General features: G+C 35.6%; 2 pseudogenes; both read right to left on the bottom strand.

Moving 5' to 3' along the window:
* Window positions 1-902, bottom strand: LOC145100630 (RING-H2 finger protein ATL78 pseudogene; annotated as a pseudogene).
* A 9,084-nt stretch (window positions 903-9,986) lies between these two features.
* On the bottom strand, window positions 9,987-10,880 carry LOC145100629 (RING-H2 finger protein ATL78 pseudogene; annotated as a pseudogene).
* Between the last annotated feature and the right edge of the window lie 15,382 nt (window positions 10,881-26,262).

The raw sequence follows: 26,262 nt of genomic DNA, 5'->3' as shown, positions 1-26,262 counted from the left end.
TGATAACCAATTGTATTTTGTTGATATATAGTTTAGCAAAAAAGACTTCTAAAACAATTGCAAAGTTGCAACATTACATATAATTTGTTCCAGGGAAAGAACTTTTCCTGTCAATGATACTTTAAATTACTCAATGGACAATTTCTACCTATCTACCTATGAGTATTCCTGTAATTACATTTGATTTGTTCATTTTGTGAAGATCTATAGTTACGTCTCATAATTTCGTACAAGACCTTCATGTGGTACAGGCAATATGGTTAGAATAGTAGTATTTCTTGGGCCTTGCTCTAGGGGTTGCGAAGAGGCAATGCCACTATAATTCCCACCTGTGACGATCTTTTGACAGGTTTCAAGTAAGGAGTTCCTGCAAGTTGGACAAGATGAATGTGAACTCAGCCATTTATCGATGCAACGCACATGAAATCCATGGTTACACTTGGGCAGTATTTTTACTAGCTCTCCTGTTGAAAAATCACCCAAGCATATCACACATTCCTTGTCCAATCCTGGTAGCTTCAGTCCTTCCCAATAGCTGACTGTTGGGAAGGTCTTCAATGCTTTCTTCTTGATTCCAGTGTTGGCTTTAACTAAAGTACTTTCCTGGCTATCGCTGCTTTCTGAACTACCCGTACATCTTAATACACACCTGATGATGGAGTTCAATGCTAGTGAGCAAATCAGAGCGCATATCAGCACCGACAGCACCATCACCACATTCGCATCAAAGTTGCTATGTTCTGTATGTGGGCTTGACGGTGATGGAGCTCTCACAGCAGTCGTTGGTTGTTGGTATGAATAAGTGTCAAGTAGAAGTTTTCTTGAAATAAAATGCTTCATTTCATTCTCAAAGAGCTCAGTAGATAGTCTTGACATGTTAAGTTGTTTGTGAGTAATGATCAAGGTTTATTTAGATGAGAATTCAACATTTAGGTATATATAGAGGGGTGATTAGAGTAGGGTCCCGCTTAGTGTATTTTAATAATACAAAAAAGAGAGTATATAGTATAGGATTTGAGCCACCATCTGGGATTTTATCTCGACGCTTTTGTAATAAATATAATCTCCAAGAAAAAGAGGATATTAGTATAGTATCTGAGCCACCATGTGGGATTTATCTATTGTCTTTGTAATTTATATGATCTCCACCATTTAGATCTTCCACTAAGGTATGTGTAAATGTGTAATATATTATTTAGTAAATGGTTTCTCTATTTATATTGGTCCCACGCACTTCCTGCAAGCCAAATAATGCTATGTGTGTGTGATGCCGTTGAAAATAAAATATAAAATTAATATCCATTGTCTTCTTTTTTACCATTGAAGTATGGTTGATGCTTCGGTAACTTATTTGATAAGCACCGTTTTTTCTCCTGTTTCATGAAACGTTTTTAATTTAATAGTTGAATGAATACATATGTTTAATTAAGGAGAACCTCAAATTATGTGAGAACCTATAAACCTCTCATAGACGTAGATTACAATTCATATGTGGCTGTAATTTAACTGATTAGCTGTGTGAAATAGAGGGGTTTACGGTGTGGTGCAGACAGTTAATACGGTTTAGGTTGCAGTTTTTGATGTTCAGAGAGTTGTTTAAATTTACAAACTTTTATATGTACGTAATATATCATAATCCTTTTTAAGGTATTTTTAAATTTAATGAAGTTACAATACATACATTATAATCTTGTTTGCAAACCTGCGATCGGCCAAACTTTTGTCAATGATTTCAACGGTATCGACTTCAGTTTTTATGAGATAATTTCCCTCAATGTCACTTAGTAATCGATTGCATGTGTTGTTATTTATAGTTCATATAGTTTACACTCCTCATAATTACAGTGTAGCTCGTGCCACCTTAACTTTCACGTCATTAAAAATGTATTTAGTAAAATTTTGTATTTTCTCCTGTTTTCCTTGCCGTCTGGTGACTTGCTAGGCGGGAGGTGGCGGGACTTTTAATATATTTGTCGGTTCCAAAAAAATGTAATTAATTTTTATTTTATTTTTTATCTAAAGAGCAATTTGTTAATGTCTTTTAGATCTTATTTATTGTTATCGTGTCTTTCAATATCCAACTTTTACTTTTTATTTCATTCGAACTTGATAGAAAGAAATCTTGTCTAGTTTCCGAATGATGCGGCCCTCATAATATGGAGTGGGCTTGGAAAAAATTGTCCAGTAGACCTCGGAGTTGGAATCTCTAAAGGAAATAGTCGTGTCTTACTCGTTTTCTGATGGGAGTGATTTTTGGAAATCCAAGCATTCGGCTGACGGATCCTTCTATGTGCATAATTTTAGATCTCTAATTGACTCTAAGGTGACTAATCCGATGTGCAACCCGACGAAATGGATTCGGTTGGTGCCACTTAAGGTCACGTTTTCGTTTGTCTTGCTTGCATTGACCGTATTCCCTCTGCTGGTGCGCTTTCTCGAAGGGGTATTAGGCTCCCATCCACCTCCTGTCAATTTTGCGTTTCAGACATTGATGAGGCTGACCATTTTCTCGTCGGGTGTCCCTTCGCCAAATTCGTTTTGGGTTGGATCTTCAACTAGTGCAACCTGCCCTTTCAGCAATTCGATTCAGTTGGAGGGCTCATCTTATATGCGGCATCTTGGAGGAATTGCCCTAAAAACATAAGATCTTGCTTGCTATTTTTTATAGGTACCTTTGGTGTATTTGCTGGACTAGAAATGATATAGTCCTTAATAAGACATGCATTTTTTATAAGTACCTTTCGTGCATTTCCCATTATAAGCTGGAGGATATAATTATCTCAAGGGTGTTTAGTTGGATTAAAAATAGAGGGAGCTTTGAGAATTGTAATTGCGTAAATTGGTGATGTTACCCTTTAAACATTTTGTAATATGTTTGTTTTTTTGCCATGCCTTGTCACTTGATGTAGGCAAAGGTTTTAATAATATTTTCGCCGGTTCCAAAACAAACATAGTTTATAAAATGTACACCTTAGAAATATGTATTATTTTTACTAAGATAAATTAAATTACCTCCTACATTTTATATCTACAATTATTCCTACCCACTAAAATTATGAAAAATCATCATTCAATTTAATTGTATTTGATATATTCTTAATATAGCCTTAATGAGTTAGTTAAAAAAATATGGAATGATGACACTTGTCATAATTTTATTGGGTAGGAACATTTGTAGGCATAAAAGGTAGGGGGTAATTTAATTTCTCTTTTACTAATAATATAATATTAAAAGATATCTTTAATATATAATATTAACTTTCCATGCCATGGGGATATCCATCGTACTTGTAATGTTCGAGACGATATCGTGCTTGGATGGGATATGGCTACTATTAGACATATCCCTAGGGGAGGTATTAAGCAGTCTCAATGGGACACGTTCTTGATATTGATTCAGGCTATGCAACTTACTTCAATACCATATAGGTTGGGGTGGACTTTAGATACTACGGACATTTTTTCAGTTTCTTCAGCTCATATTTTTCTAGATATTAAGTTGATTACCTCGCACCGTATGGTTGGGTTCCTATTAAACTCAATATTCTCATTTGGAGGATGCAGCTTCGAAGTATCCCTACGAGGGAGATACTTTCTTCGAGAGGTATTATGGTGGCGTAGATTATGTGCCCGATTTGTTCTTGTGCAATGGAGACCATTGAGCATCTTTTTGCAGGATGTCCGTAGTTGATTGATATTTAGAGCCGTATTGATATCTAGTGCGTCAGTGTGCAGTCTATACTCTCTTGGTCTAATGTTGTCAAGTTGATGAGGGGTCAACGAAAGGTTTTTCATGCATATTGACTACAATTTGGAGTATTGAAATTTCATAAATTTTGTCATCTTTGGAACGACTATCCCAAAAAGGTCTTTTTTTATTTGATGATGTAGTAGATAAAGCTTTCTTTTGGATTTCTGATAGATGTAGCAAATCTAAAATAGCTTTGACCGTTTGGCTTCATAACCCAGCTTTAGCTTCTATTTTGATGTAATTCTTTCTTGTAGCATCTTGTTAGATCAATAAAATCCATGCATTGCGGTTTGAATCAAAAGTTTGTCACTATACACCATAAAATCGCAATGCATTATATGGTTAATTAAATTTCAAACCGTACCAAAATGTTATAAATCGCATTATATGTTTTGAGTAGTTTATGCAATTTAATGAACACCCTATCGCAAAGGGTACATCTTTAATATTATAAAGAACAAATTACTAAAATCGTCCCTTTGTATTCTTTTTTACATTTTTTTAATTATTTTCTTTACTATTCATTAATTAAAGAAAATCAATTTATAGAGATGTGGGACCCACTCGTTCTCTCACTTGCACCACAAACACCACATGCTATCGATAACCACCACATTGCACTGAATACCACCACCGACCACTGATAACCACCACCGGCCATCGACAACCACTACCCATCGATCCTAAAATCACCACCATCCACTGATTCTAGCTCCACTACAACTACATAACTGATTTCATCAGGTCACAACCCAATATCAAATCCTATAAATCAAACTTAAAAACAAAAATCAAAACCATAATGAGATCAAATCGATCAAATCAAAACCTAAGTTGAAATGAAAAACAGATATGGAAATCAAAACCTAAAACGCAAAACCTAACATGAAATCGATGATGAAAGAAAAAACTAATGAAACCCCATAAATGAAATACAATTTCCAAAAGAGTGGGGTTAAAGGGGAACTCAGTGAAGGAGAGATGGTGGTGGTCGGGGGATTTTGACGATATTACCTTCCAAAATTGCCTCAAACGAAACCATACCACGAACCACCCCAAAATGGAGATTAACTAAAAAAACATCGGCGACAACCTTTGAAGTCGCCATTGATTGCTGATCATCCATCACCACTTCTCTACTCGGCCAAAAAAACTCTCAAAGTTTCCATTAATTACCGTTCTACACACTATAACCATCGTCTTTATGGGGATTCACCTTGAACTAACGAGATTAGGTTGAAAAAACAAAACACGATATTCATTGTTAGGGAGGAGGGAATCGTAGAGGGTTGGAGTGAGTGGGTTTGACCAAGTAGGAGGAGAGGGATGAGCAGGAGGAGGGCAAGAGAGAAAGAGAGGGTATTGAAGGTTCCTCAAACCGCTGGAAGAGAAGGAATATGGGGAAGATGGGTTGGGAGGGATGTGGTTTAGGCGGGTTCGAGTCCCTCCACAAAGGGTTTGGCGGGTAGCGGGAAGGACGGGGACGATTCCGTTGACCCTTAGTGGGGGATTTTGTATGGGGGTTTGATTCCATTAAGGAATTTAGTGGGTGATTCGATATTTGGATCTGTTTTTTTATAACTTGTATATGATTTTGTGAATTGAATTCTTTTTCTGTATTTGAGCTTGCCGGAGGAAGAGGTGACGATGCCTTGTTTACTGGTCAGAGAAAATGGAGAAAGGGGAAGAAAAGGGGATCATGTCTAAAAGCGAATAGTTTGACTAGACGGGGGTATGTAGGACCAAGTGTTTCAATTATAATTAAAAGAAATTCTGGAATAATTTAAAAAGTTATAAGGGTATAATAGTCCTTTTATGTCTGTCAATGACGAAAAAAGCAACAAAAACAAACTATAGGGACGGTCAGAGTGCAAAAAAAACTTTAGGGACCAAATGCGTAATTTTTAACAAACCACAGGGACGATTACCATAATTTTTTCTATTATAAATTGAAATAAATGACCCTATCATTAACGAGATACGATTAGCTGACTAATTCGTAATCATGTAACAAGACAATTGATAGTACATTATAAAGTAACATGAAACACCTTCTAATTTTTTTCAAGCATATTATGAATTTTTATGCAATTATGTAAATAAAATTTGCATTGCGGATGCCTTTCTCATTTTTTGTGTGAATGTGTTTCTCATTTTGATCATCAAATTTTTTTTCCCTTAATTTCATATGTTTTTCTTGTTGCTTTTCAATGTTCCCTTAACAAGCATAAATTTATCAAAAGAATATCGATAAATCATAACATACTGATCGAGAAACGAATATCAAGGGTAGAATCCTTGCGGTAACCGACAAAACTTAGTTTGTTATCAGATCAACTAAGAAACCCCTTGCACGAGATAATACGAAGTATTGTGAATATCATGAAATGTAAGGACAAGGCACAAAAAATCATGGAGTATTCAAAAAAAGACTTAGAACAACAGCTATAATAGAGGAAAAGTGTTTAACATTATCAAAATCATCAAGTCTAGAGACAAGAAACCATAGCCACCACAACCACCACATTGAGTTCCTTGAGAACAATTGCATAGGCATATTTACGGTCCGAAAAATCATGTAATGATCGACCTAACATCACAGTTACCTAGAGTTCCGAAGTATGACGAGCGTGGTAAAGATCAACTCGAATTCTCAGATATGGTCTCCACACCCGCAAAACACTTTGGAATAGAGCCCATAGTAATAAGTAGACAAAGTGCCAACATGACAACCAACATGGTCTACCTTGATGGTGGGTGTGCAACATACGTTATACATACATATATATATATATATATATATATATATATATATATATATATATATATATATATATATATATATATCAAGGTTGTAAAAAACGCCCGACGTTAGCTAGTCGGTGGATTAGGGTTAAGAGATTAATTGGTTAGGCAGAGATTAATCAGGGGATTAATCGGGGACTGTTAATTGCTAACTCGTTAAATTTTAAAAAATTAAATATGACTAATATCATAACAATGTTCGTAAATATCACCAATATCTTAATAAAATAGGTTAATATGATTAATACACCATTAATCATTCATCAAATGGTTTCTATTGAGATAGAACTTCGCAAAGTGTTAAAATTTCACTGTTTTCTAATATTTCACTCACTTTGTAGGCAGGCATTAATCGCTAGCTGCCCTCTAATCGATCGGGTAGCGCCTAGGGATTAATCAGAGATTAATCGGGATTTTTTACAACAATGATATATATATATATATATATATATATATATATATATATATATATATATATATATATATATATATATTGCTTCTGAAAAGTATTAGGATTGTGGAAAGATTGATTACGATATCCTAGAGGCCCGTTTAAGGGGTATCAAGTCATTGAATACGGCTAATTGGAGAAAATCTTACGACCATTCACATTGACATATCTCATCCGGAAAGTAACTAAACATGTTACAGTTGACTTCACTATAGTCCGAGTGTCATCTAAGTAAAATATTTCTGTAGGAAAAGTAGGAATACATCAACTTGAAGCAAAATCACACACCATCCATGGCTTATGAAAGTTCTACATCAAGCCCTTTGTGAAAACAATTGTTACTTCCCCCTTGGACCCTAAAATCTTACCACCTGATTATGTTGCTTGCTGAGATTGTTTATAGCAAGAAACTACCTCTAGAAATTATACCAAAAGAACAAGAAGTAATTAACATCAGCAACTTCAAAGCAAAAGATTATGTTGGAAGCATCAATTTCGAATTTAAATTAACATCTAAATAGGAAACATGTAATCGCACACATATCAAGTGCAAATAACAACTCCATCATCATAGATCCTATATGTCTCCCTATGAGCCATAAAGGAAAGACAAGACATGCTATGTAAAAACAGAGACTTTTCAAATTTGGCAATCAATCAGCCACCAACTCTTCATGCCACCTAGAACATCATAGAACTTCAAACTCCTAAGTTCTTCACTTGATCATCAGTCTTCATCAAATTACAAATTTCTATTCTATTTCACACAATTCCTAAGAGAACTTTTACATTTAAAACCTTCCACCACTCGGGTGAATCACTTGCTTAAAGCTACAACCCGATAGAAAACAAATCTTGTGTACATTGCTTTCTAGAACAACAATTTACTTTCATTTATTATAACTAGGAAGAATAGTAAAGAAAAAGAAAAAAATATATTATTTCTAATTGTAATTAAGTATTTTGTAAGTAGTGATCAACTTTATGCAAGGTTTCATTAGATAAGAATCAAGAAAATGGGTTATCATTGATTATTTATAAAAACAAATACCAAAATATGATTATTTAAAGAAGATGATAATTTGAGTCTTTATCTACTGAATAAAATAGTATTAGCTAATAGGAGGCTTATGAAACGGTTCATCTCATTCCTCAGTTATGATTGTAATAGAATGGAATGAACCATTCTATTCCTTCGGATATTTGATTGCAAATTGAATAATGTTTTTGTTTTTCGTGTTTTTTTTGCTATAATAGTAGGCTTATGAAAGTGCTATGGTAGCTATGTATTATGATGAAACTAGTTGCCACTCCCTCTTGAATATTGAAACACGGTGTGATGATTCTAGAGGAGTCCAGAAAGGAACACTACATGGATTCGGATATGCGTTTGATCTAGCGAGCTTTTTGGATGGAACATCTAGTACGATAACATCACAAGATGTTTGTGATAATTTTCTACTTTATAAATATTTCCTATCACAAATTTCCTATCATGTCATTATACTTATAAAGTTTCATATCATGGTATTGTACTTACTAAGTTTCCTATTATGGCATTGTACTTACAAAGTTGCCTATCATGGCATTGTACTTACAAAGTTTCCTCTCATGACATTATACTCACAAAGTTTCCTATCATGGTATTGTACTTTAGGGTGTCTATAAACATGTACGAAATGAGATACATTGGGAAATGGATGCTAAAGCTGCAAAAATGGAAGCTAACCATCAACAAATGCGTGAGGAAATGGATGCCAAAGTTGCAACAATAGATGCCACACAATAACAAATTGATGCAAAATATGATGGGAAATTGAAAATTAGAGTTAATATGATGTAGACCTTTGGTATTGATTTTTTGAATATCTTGGTAACATTTGGTATTTTATGTTTTTGATTATTATGAATAATGTTCTATATAAATGAGAACTAGAGATGCTTGGATGAACATGAAATGAATAGAGCAGCTAAAATTTTATTTAAAGTTCTATTTTGTGAAAATTAATTTTTGATGCATATTGGAAGGTTAAACTTTTTCTATTTGTACATCGTTTGCATACTTTCGATTTCTTGCTACTAAAATGTTTTCAACTGTTAGGAGTTTGATGTTATGTGGACAGTTTGTTTTTGGATGTTTTTTAATGTCTCGACAAAACATTTACAAACTGTTTTTTGTTTTTGAATGATATTTGATGTTTTTGGTAAACATTGATAGTTTTGGCATTGTAACGTTAATGTTTTTGGATGTTTTCATAGTTTTTGGCATTGTAATGTTTGGTTGTATCATTATTTGGTATATATATATATATATATATATATATATATATATATATATATATATATATATATATATATATATATATATATATATATATATATATAGAATAATTTGATCATCGTAGTATTTTTGTTTTAGAATCATAATAGAAAAAAACATGATATTATATGTTTGCGATGGATCAACGATGGAAAAAAAATTATATATGAATTTTGTGACGGATTAGCAATGGAAAAAATAATGTATAAAGTTTTGAAGGGTTCAGCTCGGGAAAACGAAAAAACATGATTGAATATTTGCAACGGCTTCAGCGATAGAATAAAAAAACAAACGGAGATTTGCGACAGAACATCAATGGAATGTTGTTAACAAATTTTGTCGCCAATCTCCTGACTAATTGCATTGAGTGACCATTTGATGGAAAAACGGATCCATCGCTAAAACCCTTGCTGTGTTATTAGTCACGTTTTAATTATCTATGGAGTGTATCTGTCGCTGATCCATCGCAAACAAGTAGCGGCGGATTAATGACAGATTCGTCCCTCTCTAAAACCCATGTTTCTAGCAGTGATATTATATTATTATTAATTATTTAGTAAAACAAGTCTTTTCTTTTAATACAAATGTTAACATACTTTATGTAAAGAAAAATACATTACAGTAAAATGATAACGAATTGTATTTTTTTTGATATATAGTTTAATTAGCAAAAAAGAGTTTTAAATTAAACAATTGCAAAGTTGCAACATTACATATAATTTGTTCTTGGGAAAGAACTATTGCTGTCAATGATACTTTAAATTACTCAATGGAAAATTTCTACCTATCTACCTCTATGAGTATTACAGTAATTACATTTGATGTGTTCATTTTGTGAAGATCTATAGTTACGTCTCATAATTTCGTACAAGACCTTCATGTGGTACAGGCAATATGGTTAGAATAGTAGTATTTCTTGGGCCTTGCTCTAGGGGTTGCAAAGAGGCAATGCCGCTATAGTTCCCGCCTGTGACGATCTTTTGACATGTTTCAAGTAAGGAGTTCCTGCAAGTTGGACAAGATGAATGTGAACTCAACCATTTATCAATGCAACGCACATGAAATCCATGGTTGCACTTGGGCAGGATTTTTACTAGCTCTCCTGTTGAAAAATCACCCAAGCATATCACACATTCCTTGTCCAATCCTGGTAGCTTCAGTCCTTCCCAATAGCTGACTGTTGGGAAAGTCTTTAATGCCTTTTTCTTGATTCCAGTGTTGGCTTTAACTAAAGTACTTTCCTGGCTACCGCTGCTTTCTGAACTAAATAAGCCCGTGCATCTTAATACGCACCTGATGATGGAGTTCAACGCTAGTGAACAAATCAGAGCGCATAGCAGCACCGACAGCACCATCACCACATTCGCATCAAAGTTGCTATGTTCTGTATGTGGGCTTGACGGTGATGGAGCTCTCACAGCAGTCGTTGGTTGTTGGTATGAATAAGTGTCAAGTAGAAGTTTTCTTGAAATAAAATGCTTCATTTCATTCTCAAAGAGCTCAGTAGATAGTCTTGACATGTTAAATTGTTTGTGAGTAATGATCAAGGTTTGTTTAGATGAGAATTCCATGTATGACCAACATTTAGGTATATATAGAGGGGTGATTAGAGTAGGGTCCCGCGTTGTGTATTTTAATAATAAAAAAAGAGAGTATGTAGTATAGGATTTGAGCCACCATCTGGGATTTTATCTCGACGCTTTTGTAATAAATATAATCTCCAAAAAGAAGAGTATATTAGTATAGTATTTGAGCCAGCATGTGGGATTTATCTATTGTCTTTGTAATTTATATGATCTCCACCATTTAGATCTTCCACTAAGGTATGTGTAAAAGTGTAATTATTTAATAAATGGTTTCTCTATTTATATTGGTCCCACGAACGTTCTGCAAGCCAAATAATGCTATGTGTGATGCCGTTAAAATAAAATATAAAATTAGTATCTATTGTCTTCTTCTTTTTTACCATTGAAGTATGGTTGATGCTTCGGTAACTTATTTGATAAGCACCGTTTTTTCTCCTGTTTCATGAAACGTTTTTAATTTAATAGTTGAATGAATACATATGTTTAATTAAGGAGAACCTCAAATTATGTGAGAACCTATAAACCTCTCATAGACGTAGATTACAATTCATATGTGGCTGTAATTTAACGATATATTAGCTTTGTAAAGTAGAGGGGTTTACGGTGTCGTGCAGACAGTTAATACGGTTTAGGTTGCAGTTTATGATGTTCAGAGAGTTGTTTAAATTTACAAAATTTTGAAGTTACAATACATACATTATAATCTTGTTTGGCAAAACCTGCGATCGGCCAAACTTTTGCAATAATTTCAACGGTATCTACTTCAGTTTTTATGAGATAATTTCCCTCAATGTCACTTAGTAATCGGTTGCATGTATTGTTATTTATAGTTCATATAGTTTACACTCCTCATAATGGCCTCGTCTAACTTGGGCCTGCCCCTGGTCTGCTACCGAAGTAGTGGAACCCTGTCCACACTCCTACTAGTAGTGAGATACGGGCCCTCGCCCACACTCACATCCTTCCTATCATGGGCCTCGCCCATGTTCTGCTAATATCGAGATATGGAACGCCATCCATACTCAGCTAGTGATGAGATACGGGACCTCGCCCACACTCACCTCCCTATCAGGCACATACAAGTATCACGAAGACAACACGTATAATCTAACGCACTACATAAGAATCTTCCTCGGGAATACACCGGCCCGGAAACATACTATTATCTAACGTACTTCGGGCTTACCCGACATCGGACCCTCGGTCCGGATCCTATCACACCGACACATGCAAGAATCACAAATACCTCTAGCATCCTAACATTCCTCGGGCCTCGCCCGACATCAGGTCGTAACCCGGAACATATATCAATAAGTGCCTAGGGCTAACCCCCGGGTCGTCCTTCTATACATAAGCATAAACATGAACATGAACATAATGGGCCGATATTGTGGTCGTAGACCCATACACAGTGAGGAGACTCACCTCGCACTACAGAAAACTCGTTGAACACTTCTGACTGCTAATGGACAACTTCTGAACCGCTGACCCTTTAGCTTCCCGAACTATCAATACCCAAAATAACATTTAGACCACAATAATCCAAAAGTCAACCCTGGTCAAACTTGGTCAAAGTCAACATCCAGTTGATCTGACTCGCCGAGTTGGTCTACCAACTCGTCGAGTCCATACTCCTCAATCCCAAAACAACCACGACTCTACTCGTCAAGCCTAGCAAGAACTTGGTGGCTTCTCCTTCAATCATGCCATTGGGACCATCTACAACCGACTCGTCGAGTTCACCATTGAACTCGTCGAGTTCATCATCCACATATGAATGTGTCTATTCTGTGACTTGCCGAGTTGTATGAACAACTCGTCGAGTCCATATTCATAAACTAAGGAGATTGCCTTAGACTCGCCGAGTTCTTGCTAGAACTCGTCGACTACGATGAACTTCATGACCATCATAGTCTCGGGCCGACTGAGTCCCTTTCCAAACTCAACTCATACCCTTAACAGAAGGGTTTTGGGGCAAGAACTGGCCGAGTCCCATAACTGACTCGCCGAGTTCCTCTATGTTCATCACTATTCAGATGATTTTTGAGGGTCTCAAGGCACCCAAAACATAGATCTGGACCCAACCATCTCCTAACCATGCAAAGCCACCGCCTTTTTCCTCCATTCATGGCCTTTTGAGCTAAAATGGCCAAAATAACACTTTATATGCTTGCATGGGGATTCCTATGGCATACAACTTGCACCTATATGCTATAACAACCCTTAATAGTGCTAGATCTGAAAACACAAGCTCTTGGGACGTCCATTCCTCTCATGCTAGGGTCCTTGGACTAAAAACCCCCAAAATGAGAAAGAAGAGAGATCTACATGCATTATGATCAAGGTAGAAACTTTCTTACCAGAAAATGGAGGAGAATGCAAGAGATTTGTGGATCTACTAGTCAATTCTTGAACCCCCAAGGCTTCACCTTCTTCTTTAAGCTTCACGACACTCAAGAATATTCACAAACGCTCACAAACTCATGGGAGGCACTAGGGCTTCGTTCTGGAGTTGAGAGAGGATCAAGGAGGCTGATGAAGGGTTATAATGTTCCTTAAATAGGGTGCAAGGCCTGGATTTAGGGTTTTCCCCAAACCTGGCCAACTCGCCGAGTCAGTCCTATGACTCGTCGAGTAGGTCACTTAACTCGCGACCCTATCCGCGCTCCTACTCGTCGAGTCACTCCATCTACTTGACGAGTCCCTTCCTTAATTGAGGTGTTCTTTCCTTCCTATACCTCCTGAATTCGGGGTGTTACAAAGAGCATCTTGTACAATAACATACGAAGAGGTTTGTTTAATTTTCTACTTTATTAAAATTTTCTATCACAAACTTTCCTATCGTGGCATTATACTTACAAAGGTTCTTATCATGGTATTGTACTTACTAAGTTTCCTATTATGCCATTGTACTTACAAAGTTTCCTATCATGGCATTGAACTTACAAAGTTTCCTATCATGGCATTATACATACAAAGTTTCCTATCATGGTATTGTACTTTAGGGTGTCTATGAACGTGTAAGAAACGAAATGCATGGAGAAATGGATGCTAAAGCTGCAAAAAGGAAAGCTTACCATCGACAAATGCGTGAGGAAATGGATGCCAAAGGTGCAACAATAGATGCCACACAACAGTACATTGATGCAAAAATATGAAGCAATGGAGAAGATGTATGCAGTCTTGCAAAATATGATGGGAAATTGAAAATTAGAGGTAATATGAAGTTAACCTTTGGTATTTGATTTTTTGAATATCTTGGTAACATTTGGTATTTGATATTTTTGATTGTTCTGAATAATGATTTATATGAATGAGAATTGGGGATGCTTGTATGAACATGCAATGAGGAGAGCGGCTAAAATGTTATTTTGAATTTCTATCATCCTCAATCACAAATCCTTGATAGGGGTACCTGACGTCTTGTGGCTAAGAGCATCAGCCACTATGTTGGCCTTCCTAGGGTGATGAAGGATCTCCCGATCATAATCCTATAACACATGAAGTCACCTATGCTACCTCATATTCAGATTTGCATGATCCATCAAATACCTAAAATTCTTGTGGTCCGTGTAAATGATACAATGAACCCCATAAGAGAAATGGCACCAAATCTTGAGGGCAAAAACCACCACCCCTAGCTCCAAATCATGGGTGGGATAGTTTTCCTAATCGGGTTTTAGCTGGCTTGAAGCATAATCTATCAAATTACCCCTTTGCATCCATACCGCACCCAATCCCAAAATCAAGGCACCGCAAACTACCATAAACTCATCCACACCCTCTAGTAAGGTCAAGATCGGAGCCTCACATAACATATGCCTAAAAGTCTTAAAAAATGCATGTTGCTCAGGCCCCCAACAAAAAGAATCGGCTTCTTCGTCAACCTGGTCTTCACCGTTAACTTGTTTAGCTCCTTGTAGTAGATACACATCTTGTGGGAGCCGTATTTCTTCTTCACGAACAGTATCGGTGCTCCCCATGGTGAACTACTCAGACTAATAAAGACATTTTCTAACAGCTCCTACAACTATGCAGACAACTCCTGCATCTCCGACTGTGCAGACCGATAAGGTGCCTTGCCTATCGGAGGTGCACCAGGAACCAAATCAATACATAACTCAAACAGCCTCTTCGAAGGCACCACGGGTAAATGCTCTGGGAATGCATCAGAATAATCTCAAACAATCGGCACATCATCAATTGTCCTCTTTGGTATCCAATACATAAGCCACATAGGGGTCGTTGAAGTTGGGGGTAAGGCGGCAAAGTGGGTAGCTTCTTTGGGCCCAATTTTTCTTGGTATATTATATATATATATATATATATATATATATATATATATATATATATATATATATTAGAAATAAAATCACTAATAACGATAAGGGCCCTTTTTCTGGATCGTCCTCGACATTTGAGGATACTTAATTCCTTAGGAGCAGCCCTAACAAGCTAAAAAACGGTAACAACCCGGCTGAAGATACCTCCTAGCTCTCGTAGCTCAATAGAGAGCTTACCCTTTCAAAGCACCCTCACCACAGATGACGAGTTCACCCCCACTTAGGGTTCAAACCTGAACTAAATGGTGTTCATAATCAATCACAACCCCATTAGGGCTCAAGCAATCCATCCCCATGATAACCTTGCTCTCACGTAAAGGGATACGAACCAAAATAATCTGATACTCCTCACTAAATAACTCAAGCACACGACCTTGATGAACCCTCGGCACTCGCACTAGATGATCGTTAGCGATCTCCACCTCTAATGGATACTCAAGCTCCCCTTGAGCATCACTAAATCTCTTGTTGAGCGCAAGAGATACAAACAATCCGATGGTGCCCACATAGAAAAGAAATAAAGCCAGAACATCGTTCACTACGAACGTCCCTATATAACATCATAAATAGAATAAGTGTAAACATCAAAGAAATAAATGAAATAAGAGAATGATATATACCAATAACCACATCTAGTGCTATACGAGGCACCTCTGCTATTAGCTGGAAAGCTCGACTCCTCACGACTAGCACATCCGCCTTGCCTTCGTGGCCGTCAGTGATCCCAGTGTCGCTGGACCAGGGGCTGCAAACCCTCCTCCTGCCAACCTTGGACAATCAGCCTTCTTGTGGCCTTTTTGAGTGAAATGGATGCAAATCAGACCTAATCCTAGAGTGCAGTCCCTGCTAAAATTACCCGTTCTGCCACACTTATAACACCCAGAACCACCCGTCGTGTAAACTCCAACGTGTATCTTGCCTCACATGCCACAGTGGCCCCGACCCTGCTAGTCCTTCAATCGAGAATCAAAACCCTTAGGCTTCTTCACTGAGCCGTCTATCACCTGATCCTCAACAGACTACCTCTTCCTCATAGTCTCCGAATCAATCTCCTGTTCCCGGTCCCTTGTTGTCATGTCCTCCAAGGTCTGGACATGCTCACAATCTCATGAATCTCATCGTTCAACATGTCGTGGTATTTGACCTTCTTCATCTTCTCATCTGCCACATACTGCGAAACTAGAAAATCCCTCTCTCGAAACATAGCGGTTAGTAATTAAAATAAACGCTAAACAATTAGTAATATAGTTCAAGCAAGTAGGGTATCGAACACAGGGAACGGTAAACAATTAAAATAAACGCTAATATTATATAAATAAAACAAGTGATAGAAAGAAAGGGTTTTCTCTAGTTTTCCAAGATTAAAAAATTAAGTACTTAACTAATACTCAACTAAGCAACTAACAGCTAAACAAACGAAAATCAACTAAATTCAATAATGGAAAAGACTTTTGTGTAGGTTTTGAATCATTTATTCCTATAGTTGATTTTATGACAAGTGCAATGGATTAATTGGCATTGGCTACCGATTAGTGTGATCAGGTTCATGTTCGCTATTACTAATCCTTAGAAAACAAATTAATTCAAATAGTGGTCAAGTGATTAAACTAATTAATTTCCTAGTTTATTGATTCGGGTTAAGTAAGACTTGTAGTAGCTAATCAAATTGCTAATTCAATTAACCTCTTGTCGATAGTTCGTCACACAAGCTCACACAATAATTTACCTATTTTCTAATTAACCCTAGTTTCACATTCACTATTCCTAGGCATATAACAATGTTTTCACACAAATCATATGAGATTAGCAATCATGAGATGTTCATGAAACTTAATATGTTGGTTAATTAACTGAAAATAGTTGTAATTAACATAGAAGGTTCTTTAACAAGCTTAACAAAACAAAATTACCAAATTAAATTGATCCGATCAGAAAATTAGACCATATTCATAATGTAATCTATCCTAAGCAGAAGTTATGAGTTTCTAGCTCATAATTAAAGCAGAAAACAACTCAAAAACGAAATCAATTGATGCAAACATAGTTTAAACAAAAGATTAAGTAAAGAGTACACTTGAATTGCCTTGATCTCCCTAAAATCGAATGTTTAGACTTGATCTTCAAGTTCCAGAGCTCCAACAACAACTTGAATTGCAAATTGACCTTCAAGGGTTCCAGGGAGAAGTCCCAAATTCGTGAATTAAAGCCCTTTATATAGGTTTTGAAAACAGGGGCTACTCGTCGAGTCGATAGACCGACTTGACGAGTCCCCCACTTGAAATCCGTATGCGGCAAGGAATCTTATTTGTTCACGAATCATCGAACCTACTCGGCGAGTAGGCACCCAACTCGTCGAGTTCTTCAGGGTTTTTTCTTTCTTTTTTCTTTCTTCAATTCCCGACCTTCCTATCGCTTTTTATGCTTCCTTTTGCTTCCGAGCTATTCTTTTAGGCTACAAATACATTTTAAACACATTTAAGCACATTTTGTTCATTATTTTCAATAAAATAGCCAAAAAGTATTAAGATTTAACACAAAATATGTGACTAATTATGCACATATAAAAATACCCCACACTTGACTTTTGCTTGCCCCCAAGCAAAACTGAATTTTAACATACTAGCATCACATAAAATAATTCCAATCAAACCCAACCATTATGCCAAGACCACAACTCATGCATTTATGTCTAACATTTTTCCTAAGGACCCCCCCCCACCCCCTCCCCCCCCCCCCGATAATTCTAAATACTCACAATCCTTATAAACACTCGCCCACTTCTTTTGAACAACGCTCATTTTATGCATCCCTCTGAATCCATCCGCAGAAAACTTCCTAACCTCAAGGTATTTTTGATCAAGCAACCCAAGCATACATAATCTAGAAAATTACAACTTTTTGATACTACTATGGAGCTTATTTGGAATTCTTCACTTCTTTGATATTTGATCTTTGATTTCTTTGAATTCATGACCTTGTTGTTTGATTTTGGTATCTTCAACTTTTTTAATTTCATCTGAACTTTGATCTTTTGATCTTCACTTTGATTGCTCCAAAATTCTTACAACTTTTCTTGTAATTCTCTCTCTTTTTTTCACATGTAACTCACTTTTTTTTTCACTCAAACCTACATGCTTAAGCAAGGGTAGTCAACTTCAACCTTTATTGGTTAAAATATTAGTTTTCCTGGATACATTTCAAGTACACGATGCTAAACATATTGCATCCCTCAAACTAAGCGAGGTTGTGTTTTTTTCCCATTATTTCACTAGAATAAAGGGGGCCACAAGTGCACTAGAACGTATGTTGGCTCAACTAAACATTTGGGTCTTCAAAGAATCATCTAGCACAATACTAGCATGGAACCCTAATTGGTTTTACCATAATTTTCTGGATTAACCCTAGAAGTTTTTATTCAAATTTTTTAAAATTTAACTAAAATTTCAACTAACGTAACCAAGCCCTACCCCACACTTGATTTATGCACTGTCCCCATTACATATTATGCATGATAAAGAATAATAAAATAAAAAGAGAATTGGAACAAACTCCCCTAGGACAATAGTGCGAAGTTGATATTTCGTCTTTAAGCTCCATCTTCAATTGACTTTAGACATGGGAACATCTCATCCATGTCTTGGGTGTCAAAATCTCGTGTGGTACCGGTCCAATTATAAGGGAAAAACTTTTGGAAATGCTCGGAAAATGATCTCCAAAGAAAAGAACCAATGCCTATATCAAATGTAGTCAAATTGTGAACTTGAAAAAAGAATTAATGAGTGACTCGTCGAGTAGATATGCTAACTCGCCGAGTTGTAGTGTGACTGGCAGAAAAGTCGCGAGATTTCACATGGACTCATCGAGTTCATAAGATGCACTCGGCGAGTAGACCGCTGTGGAAACAAATTGTATTATGCCCATGTCCGTTTCTGATGTATAGGGGTAATATAAATTAATACTTTCCCTCATTTTTCTTCAGTAAATAAATACTCTATAACTCTTCTATAAATCGTACTCATAACTTGAATCAAAACTTCGTTTTCTCTCTTTCCTAGACTCGACTTCTTGCTTGGTTAGCCTTGACTCTATACCCTCGCATGCAATCCTAAGCCTCGAACTTAAAAGATCAAAGCAAACACAAGTGATAGAAAACAAAAACATCCTACATAATCATAGCTACCATAATTTCAAAATAAAACACTCAAAACAAAAAAAAAAGTTATCTTTAACTGAACATATCAAAATAAAATTAAATCAAGCAAAACGAAAAATAAAAAGAAAGCAAACTCTAGATATCGGGTTGCCTCCCGAAAGCGCTTATTTTTGTGCGAGTCTTGATTTGGACTCCAAACTTAATAAACGTCCAATAAACTCAATGTCAATCCTTCCATTGCATTAAATATCGTTTTTAGACCAATTCGTAAACTTTGTCTCATTGCTTCAAAAATTGGCCAAACAATCTTTAATTCATGTAACCCAAGAATTTTGACTAGGGTTGGAACCGGTCGAGTACTAATCAGAAATGGATGGTGCTTCAGAACTTTCTGCAAAGTTCACCCCATGCTTCAAAACACAAACATGAAATACAGGGGGCCACGTTGTGGTAATGATCAATCCACGACTTGGTTCCTGCAATTCAGCTTGCTCTTGTTGTTCGTCTGACCCCTCTGACAGCAATCTTTCAAACTCCTCCAAGTCTTTTTCTGGATTAAATTCTCCATCTAGTAACTTCAGTTGTTGTGACTCTGATTTTTCTTGTTAATTAGACAAGATGTTATCTAAACATCTTCCTAATTTCATCAAATCTTCATCTAAGTCATACTCCTTATCTTCTTGCTCTATTTTCTATACTACTTCCTCAAGAAAAGCATCAAAAGCATTGAGATTTGGAAAAACATAATAAAATTAAAAATAAAAATTAAACTATATAAAAAAGTTTGATAAACAAATAAAATAAAAACGATAACTATTAGCAAATAAAATTAACTATTTAGAATCATTCCCCGGCAACGACGCCAAAAACTTGATGTGTGTGAAATGCACCAGTTTTAATCCTAATAACTTAGACACAAAATAAACGTACAGAAGGCAGTGTACCTATCGATTAGTAATATAGTTCAAGCAAGTAGGTTATTGAACACAGGGAATGGTAAACAATTAATATAAATGCTAATATTATCTAAATAAAACAATTAATAGAAAGAAAGAATTTTCTCTAGTTTTGCACGACAACAGACTTAAGTACTTAACTAATACTCAACTAAGCAACTAACAGCTAAGAAAATGAAAATCAACTAAATTCAATAATTGTAACATACACTTGACTAAACTTGTTCAATTATTATGTTTCATATGCATGTTGGTTTAAAAATGAATATTATTAGATATTATGTGGTTTTAAACGTTTAAAGTAGGTAGTTAAAAATAAAATTATATGTTATATAAACACTATTTTTCGATATGGTTTAAAGCGTCGAGTTATAACGAAATATTTTTATAAGATTTGAAGTTAAACAAAGTTTAGAATCATTTGGAAGGTATTGGAAGTGATGGGGATGTCTTATGTGATTCCGATCAAAAAGTCAACTATCGGAATTAACGAAAGTATAACATCTAAGTTGGAAATATGTAAAACTGATTTTTATAGAAGATCTTTTCTGGGATATTTTTATTGGAAGTTGTAAATTATCTCGTTAGAAACGTATAGGCGAAAACCTCATCAAAAATGGAGTTCCGAGCGAAAAGTTATGCAAGTTTTAGTGTTTAGGGGTAAAATGGATACCCAAACTGGGTCAAACTCGACCCAACTCGGATTTTTACCAATTAAAACACGATTTTGGGTCATTTTTCTGCCATTTTCAGTTCCTCACCATCCGTATGGGAGATTTTGACACACATGATTAATCTTGAGTGTTCTTGAAGTATCAAGTCTAGTAATCAAGGTATGAACTCTTAATTTTTGGATTAACCCTTGTAATTAGTGAGTTATTAAGAGATTAGGGTTTGACCAAAGTGTGTTTACCACTTATTTCATGAAATTAGGCATGAGTTTATGTTATTAACCTAGAATCTTAAATGGAAATCAAGTAACTACATGTAAACTTGAGAATTAATCACGTTTTAAGAGTAATTAGTGAAAATTAGTAATAGAGCTCATGGTTTATACTTGAATTAGCTTGAATTACTAAAATATTCAGTATTATCATTGTAAAACAAGAACTTAGTGATATTGATCATGAGGTTTGATCATGTAAAGGGTAAAATGAAATCATAAAGGGTATAATAGTCTTGTTTTTGTAAAAATCACCAAAAATTGTAGAAAAATCGTATGGATATGTGCTCTATATCCCTTGAAAGTTGAGTATGTGTACTTTTTTTTTTGTTTTAAAACCAAAATCTAATTCCGGACATAAGATTGGCAAAAACAGCTATATGTTCATAGTAGTAAGGCTGAATTTTGACAGCTTTGGGACACTTTTACAACTTTGGGATGTTGTGTTGTAAAATTCATAGTAAATTATAGATAAATCATAAAAATATGAGGTCAGTGGAATTGGAGAGATATAGTAGTCTATTTTGTTAATATTTAGAATTTGTTAGTGATTTTGATATTTAAGAAGGGTAAAATAGATCTGCAAGTGACAGCTATACAAAGAACAAAAACTAAAATTTCTAAATTGAAAACAACATAACTTGAGATTAGTGGAGTAATTGCTTATGAAATATGAAATATGAACTCCAGGGGTATAATTGAAGGTTTTAGAGGCCTCAGGATGGTGTATTTTCATCAGAATTCAGAATTCTATCGCAACATTTGGTTACAGCACGATGAGTTCAATATATGGGAACAATTGTATGTTATGTGTTATATGTGCTATGTGCTTTTATGTTGTTATTATTTCTGCTATTTATGGTAGCAAAGCTATAACTTTGACCATGTGATCAGTGAAAGCATTTAGATTCACGGTTGTACTGGTATGTTGCCTCTACTCATGTAGAGCATGTCTCGTAAGAGAATGACTTCTATTCTATGGCATTAGCAGAAGGTTAGACAGAGCTGAAAGCCTGAAATCTACCAAAATGTTTAATTAGAAAGTGTATGTCTTCTGTGCCGTTTGGGCCGAAGCTTTATTGATGTATATCAAGTATCGAAATTTCTATGTATCATTGATTATATATCTTTGAACTAAATCATTGATTGATATGGAAAGTTTGTCACATGATTCACATATGCCTTTGTTGTTCTTTGTTCCTCTTTGCTTCTGTTATATTGGTATATATATGGCATAACGTTATATTGTATCTATTTTTGAACTCACTAAGTGTCACCGCTTATCCCTCTCAGTGTATGATTATTGTAGGTGATATGCGTCCAATATAGTTATGTACTGTTAGAAGATGTAGAATAGATAATATTATTACTTTTGTATTTAGTGTATAAATTCCTAGGAAATTATGTAATATACTAAAACTTAGTCGGTTTGTATGCAGTCTTTTGTAATTAAACTATCAATGTAAAATATTGTTTGTGAATATGCATGTAGCATGTTTTGGAGTAACAATGTCTTTAGTGTGAAAGTTTGGGTCTTTCAATCATGGTATCAAAGCACTAGTTTAAGTGAACTAAATATCACGGATTGGTATTTAGACTTAAACTATCTAGCGTTCAATATATGATCAGAGTCATTTGTAAGTATATGGATACAAACCATAGAAAAGATTTAAGTGGGGTATTGGGTAGTGATAAACCCTAGTATTCTAAAATATTAAGTTACTTGAAAATTTTCAGAAAATTAGTTTGAGTGAACTAGGAATTTTGAGAATTTCTAGACTTAAACATGGATTGAGAAGGGATGATGATACGATATGTATCTAGTATACTTTAGGTTGAATACCTAAATGGACAAAATCACTAGAATATTAGAGGAGATATGCCTTATATTCTAATATGTGCTAAATGATAAATGAATATAGCATGCCTTTGGTTGCTTGCTTATATTGCTATTATTTGAGAAAGTTTAAGGTCTGTTTCCGACCTTGGTCTGGAAGAGTAAATTTTATGTATTTCAGATTCTAAAATTTCCGTGTTATAACTAATAAGAATTTTTTTTCGAAGTGATAAAGAGACTTATGATAGTTACATCAATAGTTTTATCAATAAACGATCGAGGGATATCATAAAATAATATTTATCAAGTGATATCGTAAATAGTGTATTAATACCTATAGAGTGGTATTGTGCATTCAAAGAATAATTGATGAGATAATAACATCTTTAGAAGAATGATGTACGTTTGAAACACATTTGGACGAAATGAATGTTTTGGTGTAATCCATGAAGTTATTCCACCGCTATCCAGATTGAAGCGGTGATTGCTTATAGAATCGGAAGAACCAAAGAGGATGATAAATACTTCGACAGTATCGAAATTAATGTTGTTTAAGATTTAGAAAAATTAAAAGAAGAAGATATATACCCATATTATTTCATGAGAAGAGATGTTGTTGTTAGAAATGACAGAGAACCGAGTCGAAGGTAGTAGAACAAGTTGAGATGCAGCTATAATGTAGACTTCTTAGGATAGACTCCTATGAAGTATACTTAAAAGATACAAACATCAGAAGAAAACTTACTCATATACAGAAATGAGGATGTCATGAAAGGATAATGAAACAAAAAAATGTGCATGATGGTTTGAATGAGTTAGAAGATGATGCAGGTAGTTGGAGACCGTTTGTCTCCATGCTGCTAGAGTAAATTTGGGTATAGTGTGTCTTGTAGAGTAGACACTACCTGAGAAAGAATTTATATGAAGAATTGGAAGTAAAATTTCTATCGACCTATGAAAAAGTATTAGAATACGCTAAATCTAGCATATGCATGAAAAGGATTCTAGAAGGCGAGTATAAGAAATCCAAGATATGTTTGATAGAAATGTGAAATCCCCAGTTGAGTCTAGGAGAAATTGTCGTATGTTCTTGTTTGAACACATTCATGTGTGATAAGTTCCTTTGTAAAACTCTTGGTATGGTGACCTGGGGACTGCGAGACAATTCTTAGAACGAGAATGAGTAGGTGTGAATGGTAGTAGAGGCCTATACTACCGGAAGCATAGGACTCACGCTTGAATCAGGAAAAGTCACAAGGTTACTAAGGTACTCGTAGTTGATATTGTTTTGTTTGTTTCCGTCATTACCTTCGATTCGATGATGACCAAGAAGACGATATTTGTTCAGACTTTAGTGGTCATAAAGAATCGAATCTGATCAAAATAAATCTGCGAAGTGAATTCATTGGTTCAAAGAACCATATCTCGTTTAGTAATGAAATTTCAGTCAGAGAATTGAAGAAAGAGATGGATAAGGTAGTCAATAGAAATATAATGATCTTCATTAAAGGATCGAGCAACCATTAGTTAGAGATGCTTCCTGTTATGAAGACAATGAAAATTTACTTATTCATGGAAGGATTACGGTATGAAATCTGTGAATTAATAATTAATCAAAATATTCTATCATTCGACAAAATTGTTGAGTATGTACGAAAGCATGATCATGACTTAGAAATATGTGGTGCCACTCTTTCTGTTCCGAAGCATCCACATGTTGATCAAACTATCTCTGTTTTCTTTATTCCATCAGCTCGATCAGCTCGATCAAATTCTAGCAGACAAGTACAATCTCATAATACCTTTTGTGACCGCGGTAGGTCACAATCTTTTTCTCTACAGTCACCATCGTGTCGAAAATTTGGAAAGAATCACCAGGGTCAATGAAGGACAGAAAAGGACCAATGATTTTCTATGGATGCGGAGGAAAGGGTCATGTGAAGCCCGTTTGCCCGAGGAAGAATGTTATATGCTATGCTTGTGGTGCTAATGGCCACAAAAACTGTTTTTGCCCTACTCTTTTTAGCCAGATGGTGGGAATTCAAGCTTCCATTCAACAACCGATGAGTACTTTAACCAAAAAAGAGGAGGTTCCAAAAGCTAAAGGCCATGCACACCATATTATCTATAACGCCTGTAGATCGGGGCTAGTCAATTTAGAGACGATAAGCATCAAAAGTGACTTTTTGATAAAAGATTGTTTAGAATGAATAATCTTAACTATGTTATAGTGGCCGTGAAAATGGTTCCGTATATATGAAGAATGCCGAAATCCGAGCTATAAAGATGAAGTTATGATCTGTCGAAGTTTCGCGACAGAGCCAACACGACACAGCGCGGCGTAAAAAGTGAATTTACGTTAGAGCGATATTTAGCCTTAGCGATCTAAATAAAAGTCATAGAATACGTTAAACCGAGAGCGTGCATAAAAACAACGTCAAAATCTGACTTCGTATGAGGAAGTTATGAATTTCCGAAGTTTCAACTTAGCAGTATGCAGCCCAAATCTCGAAATAGAGATCGAGTGATATTTGGCCGAAACAATCTAAACGAGAATCGAAGATCTCATCAATAGTAGTGCAATGGAAGAAAGACATGTGAAAACGGACGTCGAATGAAGAAGTTATGGATTTTTAACGGACTTTTCTAGTCCCGGCCAGTTAAAAATAACATAATAAAAATAAACTCAAACTTAGCCAATGGAGTCTAAACGATAGTTATAGAACATAATCTCACCTATACGTGGATATAAAAAATGTCAAAAACAGAGCTCGTATGTGAAAGTTACAGAAGTTCAAAGATTGAGGCAAAACTTCGAGGCTAGCTGAAGGGGAACATCATGCGTTCCATCAGGGAACACACCGCGATCGGAGCATCAGAGTCAGTCCCGTCACCTGTCGCGTCCAAATTTTGTAAGAAATGACACATGTGGGAACGCCCTGCATTCGTTGAGGGAACGCACTGCATTCGGGGAACGCCCTGCGTTCGTTGAGGGAACGCACCGCGTTCGCGGCCAGACTCCAACCCTATAAATAGATCATTTGGGTAGCCCAATTTGGTTGCCCATTTCTTCTCTCTCTCCCGTATTTTATCGTTTTATGTGCAAGGTATACTCCC

The sequence above is a fragment of the Lactuca serriola genome, chromosome 4 (assembly GCF_051521515.1).
Source record: "Lactuca serriola cultivar US96UC23 chromosome 4, Lser_US96UC23_V15, whole genome shotgun sequence".
NCBI classification, from domain to species: Eukaryota; Viridiplantae; Streptophyta; class Magnoliopsida; order Asterales; family Asteraceae; genus Lactuca; species Lactuca serriola.
The sequence above is the reverse complement of the archived record's forward strand: the minus strand, read 5'-3'. Positions and strand labels throughout refer to the sequence as shown.